Genomic DNA, 15,112 nt, shown 5'->3' on the forward strand with positions numbered 1-15,112 from the left:
CCACAATCGGGGGGCCACAGCAGAAAAGGCCCCTCCCTTGTTCCCACAAGGCGGGTCTGGGATATCAGGAGTGGGGACAGGAGAGCTTCCCCTGATGAGCGAAGGGATCGTGTAGGCTTGTGGTAGGAGATACGGTCACGAAGGTAGGTGGGTCCCAAACCGTTTAGGGCTTTATATGTGATGGTATACACCTTGAATTGGGACCGGAAAATAAAAGGCAGCCAGTGGAGCTCCTTGAACAGGGGAGTAGATCTCTCCCTGTAACTCGCCCCCGTAATTAACCTGGCAGCCGAGCGCTGGACCAATTGTAGTTTCCGGGCCGTCTTCAAGGGAAGCCCCATGTAGAGCGCATTACAGTAGTCCAGTCTAGAGGTAACTAAGGCATGCACCACCATAGGTCCACATACCATCGGTAATTTAAAAACAACATAGCAATATAAATATAAAACAACTGGCTATCATGTCTCCTCTCAGCCTTCTCTTTTGCAGGCTAAACTTGCCCAGTTCTTTAAGCCGCTCCTCATAGGGCTTGTTCTCCAGACCCTTAATCATTTTAGTTGCCCTTCTTTGGACACATTCCAGCTTGTCAACATCTCCCTTCAACTGCGGTGCCCAAAATTGGACGCAGTGTGATTCCAGGTGTGGTCTGACCAAGGCAGAATAGAATAAGGGGGAGCAGGACTTCCCTGGATCTAGATGCTATTCCCCTATTGATGCAGGCCAGAATCCCGTTGGCTTTTTTAGCTGCTGCATCACATTGTTGGCTCATGTTTAACTTGTTGTCCACAAGGACTCCAAGGTCTTTTTCGCACACACTGCTATCTAGCCAGGCCTCGTCCCCCATTCTGTATCTTTGATTTCCATTTTTTCTGCCGAAATGAAGTATCTTGCATTTGTCCCTGTTGAACTTCATTTTGTTAGTTTCGGCCCATCTCTCTAGTCTGTCAAGATCGTTTTGAATTCTGCTCCTGTCTTCTGGAGTGTTCTTGATAATCTGTGTTCATGGGCACTCTTCATTTTGCAATCCATATTCTTCTTCTGTACAAATCTGATGAGCCAATTTTAAATCTAATTAATTAAGGATTTAATCCCACAAGGGATTATTGGGAAACATGCTGAATTGTCTTCTTTGTGTGGTAATTTATGGTGTTCCTTCTTTAAGGAAGATGGAGAACGTTCTCAACCCCATCACATAGGAGTGCCTCCTCCTCTTTTTTAGCCCAACCATTGCAAGGATACCATCAGGCTTTTTAAAAACAGGCATCCTTTTTGAGGCACCTCTCTACATGGGATCATCTTCCTTAAACCCTTATAATAAAGGAGAGAGGCATACTTTTAAAAAAAATGTCTTTCAATGGGACCCTCACTATCTTTAAACCACAGATTTTGGAAATTTTAGAATAGCTTTACTATCATTGTACTATTGCACAATGAAATTAAATGCCTTCTCCAACACACACCACAAAACAACACACTATCCCTCAACACCTCAACCACCACCACACAGCCCCCAATGCCACATCAATGTGAAACCATGGAGTTTAACATACAGCTACAATTCTAGAGTAAAGGCTCTACCTCAGTCTGTTTGTCCTTGCCTTTGTCACCCTGTGCCATCAAAAAAATTTTTTTAAATGAATATTCTGGGTAAGATGGATCCCCGAGAATGCTCTGAGCTTTCTCAAGGCTGCAGGGCCTATAATGTTCTTCAAAAGAGGGGAGAAAGAGGACAACCAATGATTCTCTGTGCATAAGTGGTGGCCCCTTTGAACATCTACCTATCTGCCACTGTGCAGTTACCAAACCATGTGCAGATGCACTAGGTCAGTATTATGTGTTATGTCAGTTCGTTGGAGAAATTATATTGTCCTGACATCCATCTGGCCAGATGAATAAAACTTCTGTTACTGCCTTCAAACTCCATTACGTTTTCCTGAATTTCAAAGTAGCATGGGGAACGGACCTACACTGCCCCCTTGTGACAGAGAACAGATTTTGGAAACAGATTCATAGCACTGAGTTACGACTGTTGCAATAGTGCCAAATTACATTTATTCTATGGTGTAGAATTTGCACTATAAAATCAATGAAGTCTGAGCGATTCCCAAACTCTTTGGAATTCAACTCATAGAAGCCTCGGTTGCTTTGGCCAATGATCAGGAATTCTGGAAGCTGAAGTCCAAAACACCTGGAAGACCAGAATTTGGGAAGCATTGGGATGTGCACTTAGGTAACTGGAACATAGTATAACTCTAGTTGTCATGAATACTTTTTTAAACATTAAAAAAGTTCTTTCATTCCGTTTTCAGTGAGACATAGTATATCAGGCACTTTACTGAGAAAGAAGACTCACAATCTATATACTACGGTACATTGGTTACACAAACAAGGGGAATATTACATTTTACTCAGCATTCTCACACATACACATTTAGGGCTTCATAGGTGATAATCTGCACCTTGAATTGTGCCCGGAAACTTATCGGTAGCCAGTGGAACTGCCTAAACAGGAGGGTTGACCGCTCTCTGTAGCTAGCTCCAGTTATTCATCTGACTGCTGATCTTTGTACCAACTGTAGTTTCCGAACCATCTTCAAGGGCAGCCTCACATAGAATACATTGCAGTAATCCTTTCATTTTTTCCATCTCTTTCTTGAATTACTTTGTCCATAATTGGACCCAATATTATTCCAGGTGATGTCTCATCAAAGCAAAGGAAAGTGGGACTTTGAGTTCCCTCAATCTCAAAACATTCTATACAACACAATACTCCTACCGATGCAGCCCAAAATTGCATTGGCTTTTTTGCTGTTGTATCATATTGTTAAGTCAACCCCAGGTTGTAGTCTAGTAAGACTCCTTGATCCCTTTCACTTGGGCTGATTCCTTGGTAATAACGGTTGTGTCTCCCCATGGCTTGCATGGTTTTTGCTGTGCTGTAAATGCAATATTCTGTTCCCAGGGACAATGAGCAGAGGTTATGGCTCCATACAATGCCAGACCCTGAGAACATCCTCTTAAACAACATCCAATGTCTGGCTCCATTCTGTGCTGGTCATGTAGACCCTAGAATCATAGCGTTGGAAGAGACCTTGTGGGCCATCCAGTCCAACTCCCTTCTGGCAAGAAGCAGGAAAATCGCATTCAAAGCACCCTTGACAGATGACCATCCAGCATTTGTTTCAAAGCTTCCAAAGAAGGAGCATCCACTACACTCCGGAGCAGAAAAGGATGACCATGTATGCATTAGATATAGGCCATGCACACTTTGTTGTCGTCTACATAATTCTGGAGTTATACTGATGCTTGGAATAAATGTTTTTGTTGTAGCTCAGCCTGAGCCTGAGATTGGGCCCATTCAGCCAGTAATTGTCCCTGCACCTGATTTGCCAGAGGACTCTGGGTTTGGGCCTGAGATGCAGCCAAAGTTTGTCCCAGTGGATTCTGGGACCAGAGACCGAATGGTTGCAAGCAGGCATTGGGAACCACATTCCTCCCAGCAGTCAAGGTCGGATCTCCAGGTGCCAGATGGACATTCTAGTTTAGAGGAGGAGAATGAGTTTGACAGGAGGGGAGCGATAACTCACCAGAGGAGGGAACGAGAATGTTTGCGGAGAAGTAAACAACTCCTTTTGAAGCACTCTAATGAGTAGTTTTCTCATGAGACAAAGAGTTTTCTCATGAAAGAAAGACCTTGGATTTTCCTTGAACGCCTGGTTCTTCTCTGCCATAGCAGAAGTGGCAACATTGCAATTCAAGAGAGAAAGATCTTTGTTCCGTGTTCCTGTGTATTCTTGCAGCCGTGGATTTTGCTTCAAGTTCCAGACTTGTTTTGTGTTTGAACCCAGTTGATTGTTCCAGTGACTTTGCCGCTTGGATTTCTATTACCTTGGGTTACCTGGGAGTTTGATCCTGCATTCTAGTCTTTTTTTTCCTGTGGTTCCAGTTTGTCTCATGCCTTTGAATTGAATCTTGTTTGGACTATTCTTGATGTCTTTCATAGGACTGAGTTCGATATCTGGTTTGGATTATGTTCTTTGAGTGACTCTCTTAGACTCTTGCTTTAAGATTTTTAAGTACATTGCTCTTGAATTGCCCATCTGCATGATGAACTTTGCTTCGGTGTCCATTTTCCGATTAGTTGCACCTTGCTTTGTTATAACCACAGGGTTTACCCCACTCCAAATCTTCCACGATTTTGTACCACTTTTTTAACTACCTCATGTTTACAAAACGCACTTAGCGCACTTTTGCCCAGTTCCTTTTTATGATTCTACTGTTGTATTTTAATATGCTTTTTACCAATGTTTTTGCTATTTTTATGTTAATGTTTATTCTCATTCCCATGTGGTTTTTGTTAATTGTTGTGTTTTGTTTCTTATTGTATTTGCCTAGGCTGTTGCCCCATGTAAGCCGCCCCGAGTCCCTTCGGGGAGATGGAGGAGGGATACAAGAATAAAGATGATGATGATGATGATGATGATGATGATGATGATGATTGTGGATTTAAACCCATTTTATTGACTGAACTTTATTTGGTCATGGGACCGATTCCAAGAGCTGAGTCTGCAAGCTCTTGAATCGGAGCCATAACAATTCGCACTCCTCTATAGCTCCTACGGACACCTGGCAGCAAAGCATGGGAAATTCTGGAGTGAGAATCAAAACAATTTTAATGAGTAGTTTGTGTTGTAGTGATGATAATGATACATGGGGTGGGGCTTGGGTGATGATATTTACGTGTGGTGTGACGTTGTAGCGAAGGTAATAAAGATGATTGTATGTAAACATTATGTCATTCTCGACTTTTCCAAGTCGTGTGTTCTTCAATAAAGATTGGTTTTGATAGCAGCTACCTTTGGTCTGTGTTCATGCTGATCGTTTGAAGTAAGCATGACATTAAGTCAAGAATCCCATTCTCACCCTCCTGCGGAGCCGCAGTGAAGTGGAAATGAGTGGAGGGGGCGATCGGAGCCCGAGGGGGGCAGAGGGCCCCTTACCAGATGTCCGGCCGCTGGGAGAGGAAACGCTACAGGCCATCGCTTCCTCCACCGGCTACCCAAGACCGAATGGAGTGACCCAGAGGATCCCCAGAGGAGGGAGAGGAGTCTCAGCGGCTGCCGAGACCAGTTGGGGGTCCGGGGGGAGTATGCCGGAGACCGTGGCACTACGGGTTGTCCATCTTAGAGACCAACTTGTCACGGCTGTCGGAAACAGTGGGAAGATTGGTGCCGTTGTTGGAAGAGAATCTCCAGAGGGAGCCCACCCAGTACGGCACCGAAAGAGGACCGGGCAAGGATGAAGCCTGGAGCCAGAGGGGCCAGCGCGCGTCAACGCAGAGCCCAACGGCAGTAGGCGGTGATGGAGACGAGGAGTATTGGCAGGAGCTGGAGTTCCGAGAAAGGATGGCGCGGGAGGTGGATCGCCAGCGAACCTTGGGAACTCTGAGGCCGCCAACCCCAACAGGAATCCCAACCCCCCGAATTGGTATCGGAGTCGAAATACCGCTAGGACCAGGGATCGGGTCCAGTGGGTTGGTGGAGGAGGGCGGAGAGGAACCGGAGACCCACGGGGACGGAGAGGATGCGCCATCCGACGACGGAAGACGGAACGAAGGGGCTACAGCAGGGCCTACATTTAGGTGGATGGAGGGGCCGACGGCAGCGGCGGAATTCCGAGGACCGCGGGGGGCGACCGCCGGATTGGGGCGCGGCATGGTCAAAGGGTCAGTTCAGAGGAACCTGATGCAGCCCCTCCCCATGCCACCCGTTCAAAGGCAACGTACCGCAGAATGGATGCCTAGGAGAGAGCAGCTTAAACTGGAATATGGAGGGGAATCATCCGAGCTGAACTTTTTCCTCATTGGCATCAGAGGATACATGGAGGATAATGCGCATACATTCCCCTCCGAAGGAAGCATGGTTCGGGCCATCGGGAATACCCTCAAAAGGGGGGCGGCCAGCTGGTATGTACAATTACACGCCAGGCACGACCCGTGCTTGAGATCAGTGCCCCAATTTCTGGCCGCACTGGAGAACCGTTTCAGAGATCCGCTGGAGCAATTAAGAGCTCGCGACCAATTAAAAGTCATAAAGCAAAGGGACAAGACGGTACCCGAGTATGCAGAAGAATTCCTCCATCTTGCGGAAAAGGTACCAGAGTGGTCCGAAGTGACCAAAGTGGAAATATTTAAAGAAGGACTGCGCCCTGAGATATTCAGCTGGGCGGCGCACAGAGATGATCCAGAGACATTACAGGGTTGGATTCAGCTAGCAGGGCGCGTCGAATCTACCCTGTCCCAAGTAAAGCGCTTTCGGAGCGGCGGCGCCCAGCAGCGACCGACAGCGAGAGGTCGTGGAGAAACGAGGAAGCAAGAGCGACCCGGGGGGCGGCCCGGGATCCCTTCCAAAGGCGACGACAACAGAACCAAGCCAGGATGCTTTGTGTGTGGGAAGACGGGCCATCGGGCGGCAGAATGTTGGGCCCGGAAGGGAGAACCGCCCAAAACCACGAAACCCACGCCCGCAGCCGGGAGACGAGCAGAAGAGGAGATGCAAGCCCCAGAGCCTCCGGAGCAGCTGGTGAGTCAAGACAAACGCATGATGGTAGTGCCAATCTGCTTATCGGGACTAGAGAATCGGGCCACCTGTAGAGCATTCGTGGATTGCGGTTGCTCTAGGAACATTATAACTCCAGAATTAGCGGAGGCGCTAAAATGCCAGCAGACTGCACTTAAAGTTCCAATTGCGTTCTCGCAATTGGATGGATCGGTTGCTGCTGGGGAAGTATCCACGAAGGAAATACAGGGGATCCCATGTAAAATAGGCAAATGGGAGGGAAGAATATCCTTTGTAATAGCCCCTATTGCCACGTATAATGTCATACTGGGGATCCTGTGGTTAGAGCAGGAAAACCACAAAGTAGATTGGAAGGGAAAGAGCATGTCTTTTAAAGAACAACAAACGGAATGGGAGATAGGCAAGATAGCAGAGGAAGAGAGTGAGGGAGATGAGTCGGAAGAAATAAGCCAAGAACTATTGCCCCCAGAATACAGGGACTTTGTGGATGTGTTCAATCAGAAAGAAGCAAGCAAATTACCTCCCAAAAGGGATCTAGAAGTGGGAATCGAAATAACCCCAGGGGCAAACTTACCGAAACCCAAAGTTTACCCCATGTCTGTTCAGGAAAAAGAGGAATTGAGGAAATATATTGATAAAAACCTGGCCCGGGGATTCATTAAGCCCTCCAACTCCCCTTTGGGGGCCCCCATGTTATTTAGGAGGAAGAAAGACAATTCGTTCAGACTATGCATTGACTATCAAATTTGAATGCAATTACGAAAGATAACAAATACCCTATGCCCTTAGTAAAGGACCTAATTACTGTGTTGAAGAAAGGGAGCATATTTACCAAGCTTGATTTGATCGAAGCTTATCATAAATTAAGAATCAAGCCCGAGGACACTTGGAAAACTGCATTTTCCTGCGCTTTCGGACTTTTTGAATATTTAGTTTTGCCTTTCGGATTAAAAAACGGCGGCTCCTGCTTCATGCAGCTCATAAGCGAGATCCTACGCCCACTGTTATACCGGGGAGTATTTGTATTTTTAGATGATATCCTTATTGTGAGCGAGGATAGAAAACAGCACACTGAATTGGTCCGGGAAGTTTTACAAAAGCTAAGGGAAGCTAAACTATATGCGAAGTTTTCCAAATGTGAATTCAACAAGACACAAATTGACTTTTTGGGGTACCGGATATCTTCGGATGGATTAGCTATGGACCCGTCCAAAGTATCGGACGTGAGGGAATGGGGAGTCCCTCAAACAAGGAGACAATTGCAATCGTTCCTGGGATTCGCAAATTTCTATAGATCGTTCATAAAAAACTTTGCTCAACTGGCTGCACCCCTTACCGAACTTTTGAAAACGAAAGGGAAAGGGGAAACGGCAAAAGTAAAAGCCCCTGGCGCTAAACTGATTTGGACGCCAGAATGCCAAAAAGCTTTTGAGACTCTAAAAGGACGCTTTACGGAAGAACCCGTCCTAAAGCACCCAGACACGCAGAGTCCTTTCATAATACATTGTGATGCTTCGGACTGTGCCTATAGGGCAGTATTATTACAAAAGGACCAAAATGGGAATTTGAAACCATGTGGGTATTTGTCACGGAAGTTTAACGAAACTGAAAAATGTTGGCCCATATGGGAAAAGGAAGCATTAGCAATACTGAAGGCATTAGAATGCTGGAGGCACTTCCTCGAAGGAAGCAAAATCCCATTTGAAGTCTGGTCTGATCATAGAAATCTCCAGTATTTGAAGTCCCCACGAAAATTATCTCCCAAACAAATTAGATGGGCACAGTACTTCAGTAGGTTTAATTTCCAATTGAAGTTTTTCCAAGGGAAACAAAACATTCTGGCCGATGCCCTTTCTCGCATGCCTCAACATGAGAACGTAACCGCAGCAAAGGAAGGAACTTTATTTTCCGAAAAACAATGGGGGTTAGCAGTCAGCACGAGGTCACAAACGGAAAGGGAGAACTCGGCTGCGGTCAAAATTAACGAAGGAGGTATTTGGGAAAAGGAATTGGCGCAATCATACGAAGGGGACCCATGGATTTTATCCAATGCAGAAAAAGGGGAACAAAAGGGGGGATTATGGTTTGTGAAAAGGAAATTATACATTCCTGCGATATTAAGGACCAAGATTTTGCATCGTTTTCATAATAACCAAAGCGCAGGACACATGGGGATTACAAAAACGACGAAATCCATAGTGAAACATTGTTGGTGGCCAGGAATGAGAAAGGATGTAAAAAATTATGTTACCCAATGTGACGATTGTGCCATGAATAAATCGCGGGGAGGGAGACCAATGGGGCTATTGCAACCTGTGGCAGAACCTACCAGACCTTGGGAATGTGTGGCCATGGACTTTGTGGGGGAATTACCTGTCAGCAAGGGGCATCGTTATATATGGACTGTATTAGACTTGTTTTCCAAACAAGCTCACTTTATAGCGCTTGCAAAGCTACCATCGGCAGAGAAACTAGCTGACTTATACATAAACCACATTTACAAGCTACACGGATGTCCTAGCCGGGTGGTCAGTGACAGGGGTGTCCAATTCACAGCAAAATTCTGGGGGAAATTCTTAGAAATATTAGGGGCAGAAAGGAGCATGAGTTCTGCTTTCCACCCTATGACAAACGGTGCGGTCGAACGTACCCAACAGACACTTGGGCAGTTCCTTCGCATATACTCTAATAAAAGACAAAACGATTGGTCTAGGTGGCTAGCATTTGCTGAACTAGCGTTTAATTCTACAATCCACTCCGCGACTAATAAATCTCCATTTGAAGTAATTTATGGGCATGAAATTCAGCCTTTACCCCAATTGCCAAAGTGGCCGGAGAATGGAGAAACAGGGGCGGGGAAATGGAAAGCCCAGATGCAAGAATGTTGGGACCAAGTGACTGCGTCCTTAAAGGAAGCGCACAAAAAATACAAAACCTTCGCAGATCGGAAAAGAATGGAGGGCGATAAATTGGAAAAGGGGGACTTAGTATGGCTAAGTACAAAAAACATAAAACTAGGTCTGCCCTCAAAAAAGCTGAGCCCCAAGTTCATCGGACCCTTCAGAATACAGGAAATCATAAACGAAGTGACTTTCCAGTTGCAATTGCCAAAAAGTCTAGGGAAAATACACCCTGTGTTCCATCGCAGCTTATTGAAAAAGTATATGGGTACTTTGGATAAAGTGGATATATAGTGTTCATATCTGTTCTGTTTCAGAGTCAAGGCGACCGAGGGACAGAAGAAGAGATCGGCGAAAGGGGGAGCACCATGTCATGGGACCGATTCCAAGAGCTGAGTCTGCAAGCTCTTGAATCGGAGCCATAACAATACGCACTCCTCGATAGCTCCTACGGACACCTGGCAGCAAAGCATGGGAAATTCTGGAGTGAGAATCAAAACAATTTTAATGAGTAGTTTGTGTTGTAGTGATGATAATGATACATGGGGTGGGGCTTGGGTGATGATATTTACGTGTGGTGTGACGTTGTAGCGAAGGTGATAAAGATGATTGTATGTAAACATTATGTCATTCTCGACTTTTCCAAGTCGTGTGTTCTTCAATAAAGATTGGTTTTGATAGCAGCTACCTTTGGTCTGTGTTCATGCTGATCGTTTGAAGTAAGCGTGACACTTGTGTGTACTTATAACCTTCAATAAACAGCTTGTTTGCTTATATTCTGGGGCTCCAGTGTGGTTTTGAGGTGCCTATGCAGCCTAGGGGTGCAACAGTTATCTATTTTGACCAGGACTGAGAGTAATTTGGGCTGAAAGCATTGCTGGGCTTGATGGATCCTTTGGCCAATTTATTGTTTGTTGTGTCAGGACCCAGGCTGCAGAACACCAATAACCATGCGTAGAGACCAGAATCTATCTAATATCTTTATTAGGGAAATATATAAAGTCAATAAAAACAAGTGTAGAATATAGTTCAGAAGTAGACCTTTCAGGAAAGGTCAAATATAGTCCAGGAAAACAATGTCCAATATGTGATATTAAAGTCCAAAGTTATAATCCACTTCACCGAAACACACACTATTTGGCAAGCAATAGTGTGGGGAACTGTCCATAGTCTTTGAGGCTTAAGGTAAATCCGAAGGAAACTGGGAAACAAGGCTTGAATCTGAGAAGCAAGGTCCGTGGTTTAAAACGCAAGGCAAGGCAAGACTTGAAACTTGGCAAGATCAAACTTGAAACAAGGCAAACATGAATCAAGAACTGAGTCCATAGAAGTCCATGGTACAAGGCTGGGCTGGAAACTTGATCCGGGATCTGGGAACTGGAGTACGAAGTCTACACACGATCTCACTCCTCAAGCCGACGAATTGACTCCGCAAGGATTTCTTTGCGGGCAAACACCTATATAGGATCTTGTTTTCCCGCCAAGGAACACTTTCTCTGGGGAACAAGAAACGAAACCTATACTGTGTCCAGATGCATGACTCCTTAAAGTTTCCCAAGGGAAACAGACTTAATCAGCTAATTGTCTGGCAGCTATCCTGGCGCTCCGGCGAGTCGCCTCTCGAGCGCCTCTATCTTGATTATAATAATCCCAGCGAGAAAATGGGGGAGATTTCTGCTCAAGGCTTGTTTGTCTGACTTCTTGTGGGCAAACATCTTGCAGGTGCAAGGGCTCCAAATCTGGCAGAAACGGTGGGAAACCCAAGTTTTCCTCTTCATCTGCCACAATAGTACATGGAACGGGACTACATGGCCCATGAGTCATCACACTATCCCCCTCCTCAAGGCCCCTCTCCGAAATGGGCCCTCTTCCCGAGGTGCGGGGCCGCGGCTTGGCAGGGTAGGCCTGATGGAAGCGGCGGACTAAATCGGGGGCATGGACTGTGGAAGCGTCTTCCCAAGAGCGTTCTTCGGGGCCAAAACCCACCCAGTCAATGAGATACTGAAGGCGGCGGCGATGAAAGCGAGAATCCAAAATGTCCTGAACCTCGAATTCCTCCTCCCCGTCCACCAAAACAGGGGCGGGGGCCGGCTGGTCCACATCGGGGCGTACCCCATCCGCCGGAAGGAGCAGGGAACGATGAAACACCGGATGAATGCGCATGGAGCGCGGAAGTTGGAGTTTGAAAGTCACGGGGTTAAGTTGCGCCACCACTGGGTAGGGACCAATGAAACGGGCATCTAACTTCCGGCAAGGACGGTGGGAGGGCAAAAAGCGGGTGGACAATAGGACCCGGTCTCCTACCTTGATCTCGGGGTCCGGCTGGCAATGGCCGTCAGCGTGGCGTTTATAGTCCTCCTTGGCTTGATCCAGTTGTTGGTGCAAGAGTTGTTGCACCGCTGTAAGTTCTTGTAACCAGTCCTCTGCTGCAGGGACTTCTGAGGTTTCAATGACAGAAGGGAAGAAACGTGGGTGGAAGCCATAGTTTGCAAAGAACGGGGTTTCTTTAGTTGAAGCCTGGACACCGTTGTTGTAGGCAAACTCTGACAGAGGTAACAGGGAAGCCCAATTGTCCTGCTGGTAGTTTACATAACAGCGAAGGTATTGTTCCAAAGTGGCATTGGTGCGCTCAGTTTGCCCATCCGTTTGGGGATGGTGAGCTGAAGATAAACGAGAGTCTATGCCCAATAGTTTTTGTAGTGCTTTCCAAAAACGAGAGGTGAATTGAGATCCACGGTCCGTGACTAAACTCTTGGGCAATCCATGTAGTCTGAAAACATGCTGAAGGAATAAATCTGCAGTTTCCTTGGCCGTGGGGAGGCCATCGCAGGGAATGAAATGAGCCAACTTGGTGAAAAGGTCCACCACCACTAGTATCGTGGTGAATCCAAGGGAAGGTGGTAGGTCAGTGATAAAATCCGCGGAAATTATCTCCCATGGGTTAGAAGGAGTGGGGAGAGGATGTAGTAGCCCCGAGGGCTTCTCCCTTCGTGTCTTGGAGCGCTGACATACAGGACAGGTATTGACATATTTCTCCACATCCTTGCGGATCTTGGGCCACCAGAAATCTCGTAGAATCAAGTGCATGGTTTTAAAGAGTCCAAAATGCCCTGCTGGCTTGCTGTCATGACACAGACGAAGTGCCTTTTCTCTGCCGGGGCCTGGAGGGATGTAAACATGGTTCCGGTAGCACATTAGTCCATCCTTAAGTGAGAAAGGGAAACGTAATCCTTGGCGAATCTGGTCTTGAGCCCAGGCATCTGCCTGCTGGCTGGCTCTAATTTCTTGAGCGCAAAGGGGTTCTGGGTTGGAAGGAGTTGGTTCAATTGAAGTGGATTTGGTGTTTCCCACTGTGAGCGTGGCAAAGTTTTCGGGTTGCAGCAATCAAGATTCTGAGGTCTCTTTGCGCCCTGCAGCATACTCTGGTTTCCGTGATAGAGCATCTGCTTGCTTGGTCTGAGCCGGGGTCACATAATGGATCTGGAAGTCAAAACGTTCAAAGAACAAAGCCCAGCGCTGCTGCCTTTGATTTAGCTTTCGTGCGGTCCTTAGGTGCTCTAAATTTCGATGATCAGTATGAACCTCAATGGGAAATTTGGCCCCTTCCAACCAATGTCTCCAATTTTCAAAGGCTGCCTTTATGGCCAAGAGTTCTTTCTCCCAAATAGTGTAATTCCTCTCTGGGGCTGTTAGTTGACGGGAGTAATAGGCACAAGGATGAAGATGCTCTCCCACTGGTTGCATGAGTATAGCCCCAATTGCCACATCAGAGGCATCAGCCTGCACAACAAAAGGGGTTTTAGGGTCAGGGTGCTGTAGAATTGGCTGGGTCGTGAATAACTTCTTTAATTGTTGGAACCCTTTCTCTGCTTGCTCCGTCCAGCGGAAAGGCTGTTTTCCACGGATGCAGCTGGTGATTGGGTCAGACCAGCGGGCAAAGTCTGGGATGAATTTGCGGTAGTAGTTCGCGAACCCCAAGAAACGTTGCACTTCCTTCTTGTTGGTTGGCGCCCGCCATTCCAAAACTGCTGAAACCTTTGCCGGGTCCATGGAGAGCCCTTGTGGCGAGACGCGGTACCCCAGGAAGTCTACTTTTTGCAGATCAAAGTCGCATTTTTCTAACTTGGCATATAGTCCATGATCCCGCAATCGTTGTAGCACCATTCTGACGTGGTTCTCGTGCTCCGATTGTGATCTAGAAAACACCAAAAAATCGTCCAAGTATATGATCAAGAACCGATCTAGATAATCCTGAAAGATATCGTTGACAAAATGCTGGAATGTTGCGGGAGCTCCGGATAATCCGTAATTCCTGACCAGGGACTTGAATAATCCGCCCCGGTTCCCGTAGACATTCTGGTCTTAGGTTAATTGGTGCTTAGGGTGGCGGAGTCAAACTGTCAGGACCCAGGCTGTAGAACATCAATAACCATGTGTAGAGACAAGAATCTATCTAATATCTTTATTAGGGAAATATATAAAGTCAATAAAAACAAGTGTAGAATATAGTTCAGAAGTAGACCTTTCAGGAAAGGTCAAATATAGTCCAGGAAAACAATGTCCAATATGTGATATTAAAGTCCAAAGTTATAATCCACTTCACCGAAACACACACTATTTGGCAAGCAATAGTGTGGGGAACTGTCCATAGTCTTTGAGGCTTAAGGTAAATCCGAAGGAAACTGGGAAACAAGGCTTGAATCTGAGAAGCAAGGTCCGTGGTTTAAAACGCAAGGCAAGGCAAGACTTGAAACTTGGCAAGATCAAACTTGAAACAAGGCAAACATGAATCAAGAACTGAGTCCATAGAAGTCCATGGTACAAGGCTGGGCTGGAAACTTGATCCGGGATCTGGGAACTGGAGTACGAAGTCTACACACGATCTCACTCCTCAAGCCGACGAATTGACTCCGCAAGGATTTCTTTGCGGGCAAACACCTATATAGGATCTTGTTTTCCCGCCAAGGAACACTTTCTCTGGGGAACAAGAAACGAAACCTATACTGTGTCCAGATGCATGACTCCTTAAAGTTTCCCAAGGGAAACAGACTTAATTAGCTAATTGTCTGGCAGCTATCCTGGCGCTCCGGCAAGTCGCCTCTCGAGCGCCTCTATCTTGATTATAATAATCCCGGCGAGAAAATGGGGGAGATTTCTGCTCAAGGCTTGTTTGTCTGACTTCTTGTGGGCAAACATCTTGCAGGTGCAAGGGCTCCAAATCTGGCAGAAACGGTGGGAAACCCAAGTTTTCCTCTTCATCTGCCACAATAGTACATGGAACGGGACTACATGGCCCATTTGTCATCACATGTTGACTGTTTGCCTTCCACTCACTTTTGGAGCTCATCCCAGCTCCATGTCCCACCTGGAAGGATCCAATGAGACTGGTATTTCAGAGCTGGAAGTTGAAGCCCAACAGCGTAGATGCACTACAAGAAGACCAAGGAGCTACCCATGTGGTTTAGCATTCACAGATCTTGAAGCAGGTTGAAGCAGGACGATTAAACTTTAATCACCCATTGTTTTTCCCTTCCTTCATGAGATTCCATCTTCACGGGCCTCTGGTTTGGACATGATATTCTCCATGCACCGTTTCTTCTTTATTTATACACATTTCCTGGTGCCTTGGCAATG

This window comes from Anolis carolinensis, chromosome 5, assembly GCF_035594765.1.
Source record: "Anolis carolinensis isolate JA03-04 chromosome 5, rAnoCar3.1.pri, whole genome shotgun sequence".
Lineage (NCBI taxonomy): Eukaryota > Metazoa > Chordata > Lepidosauria > Squamata > Dactyloidae > Anolis > Anolis carolinensis.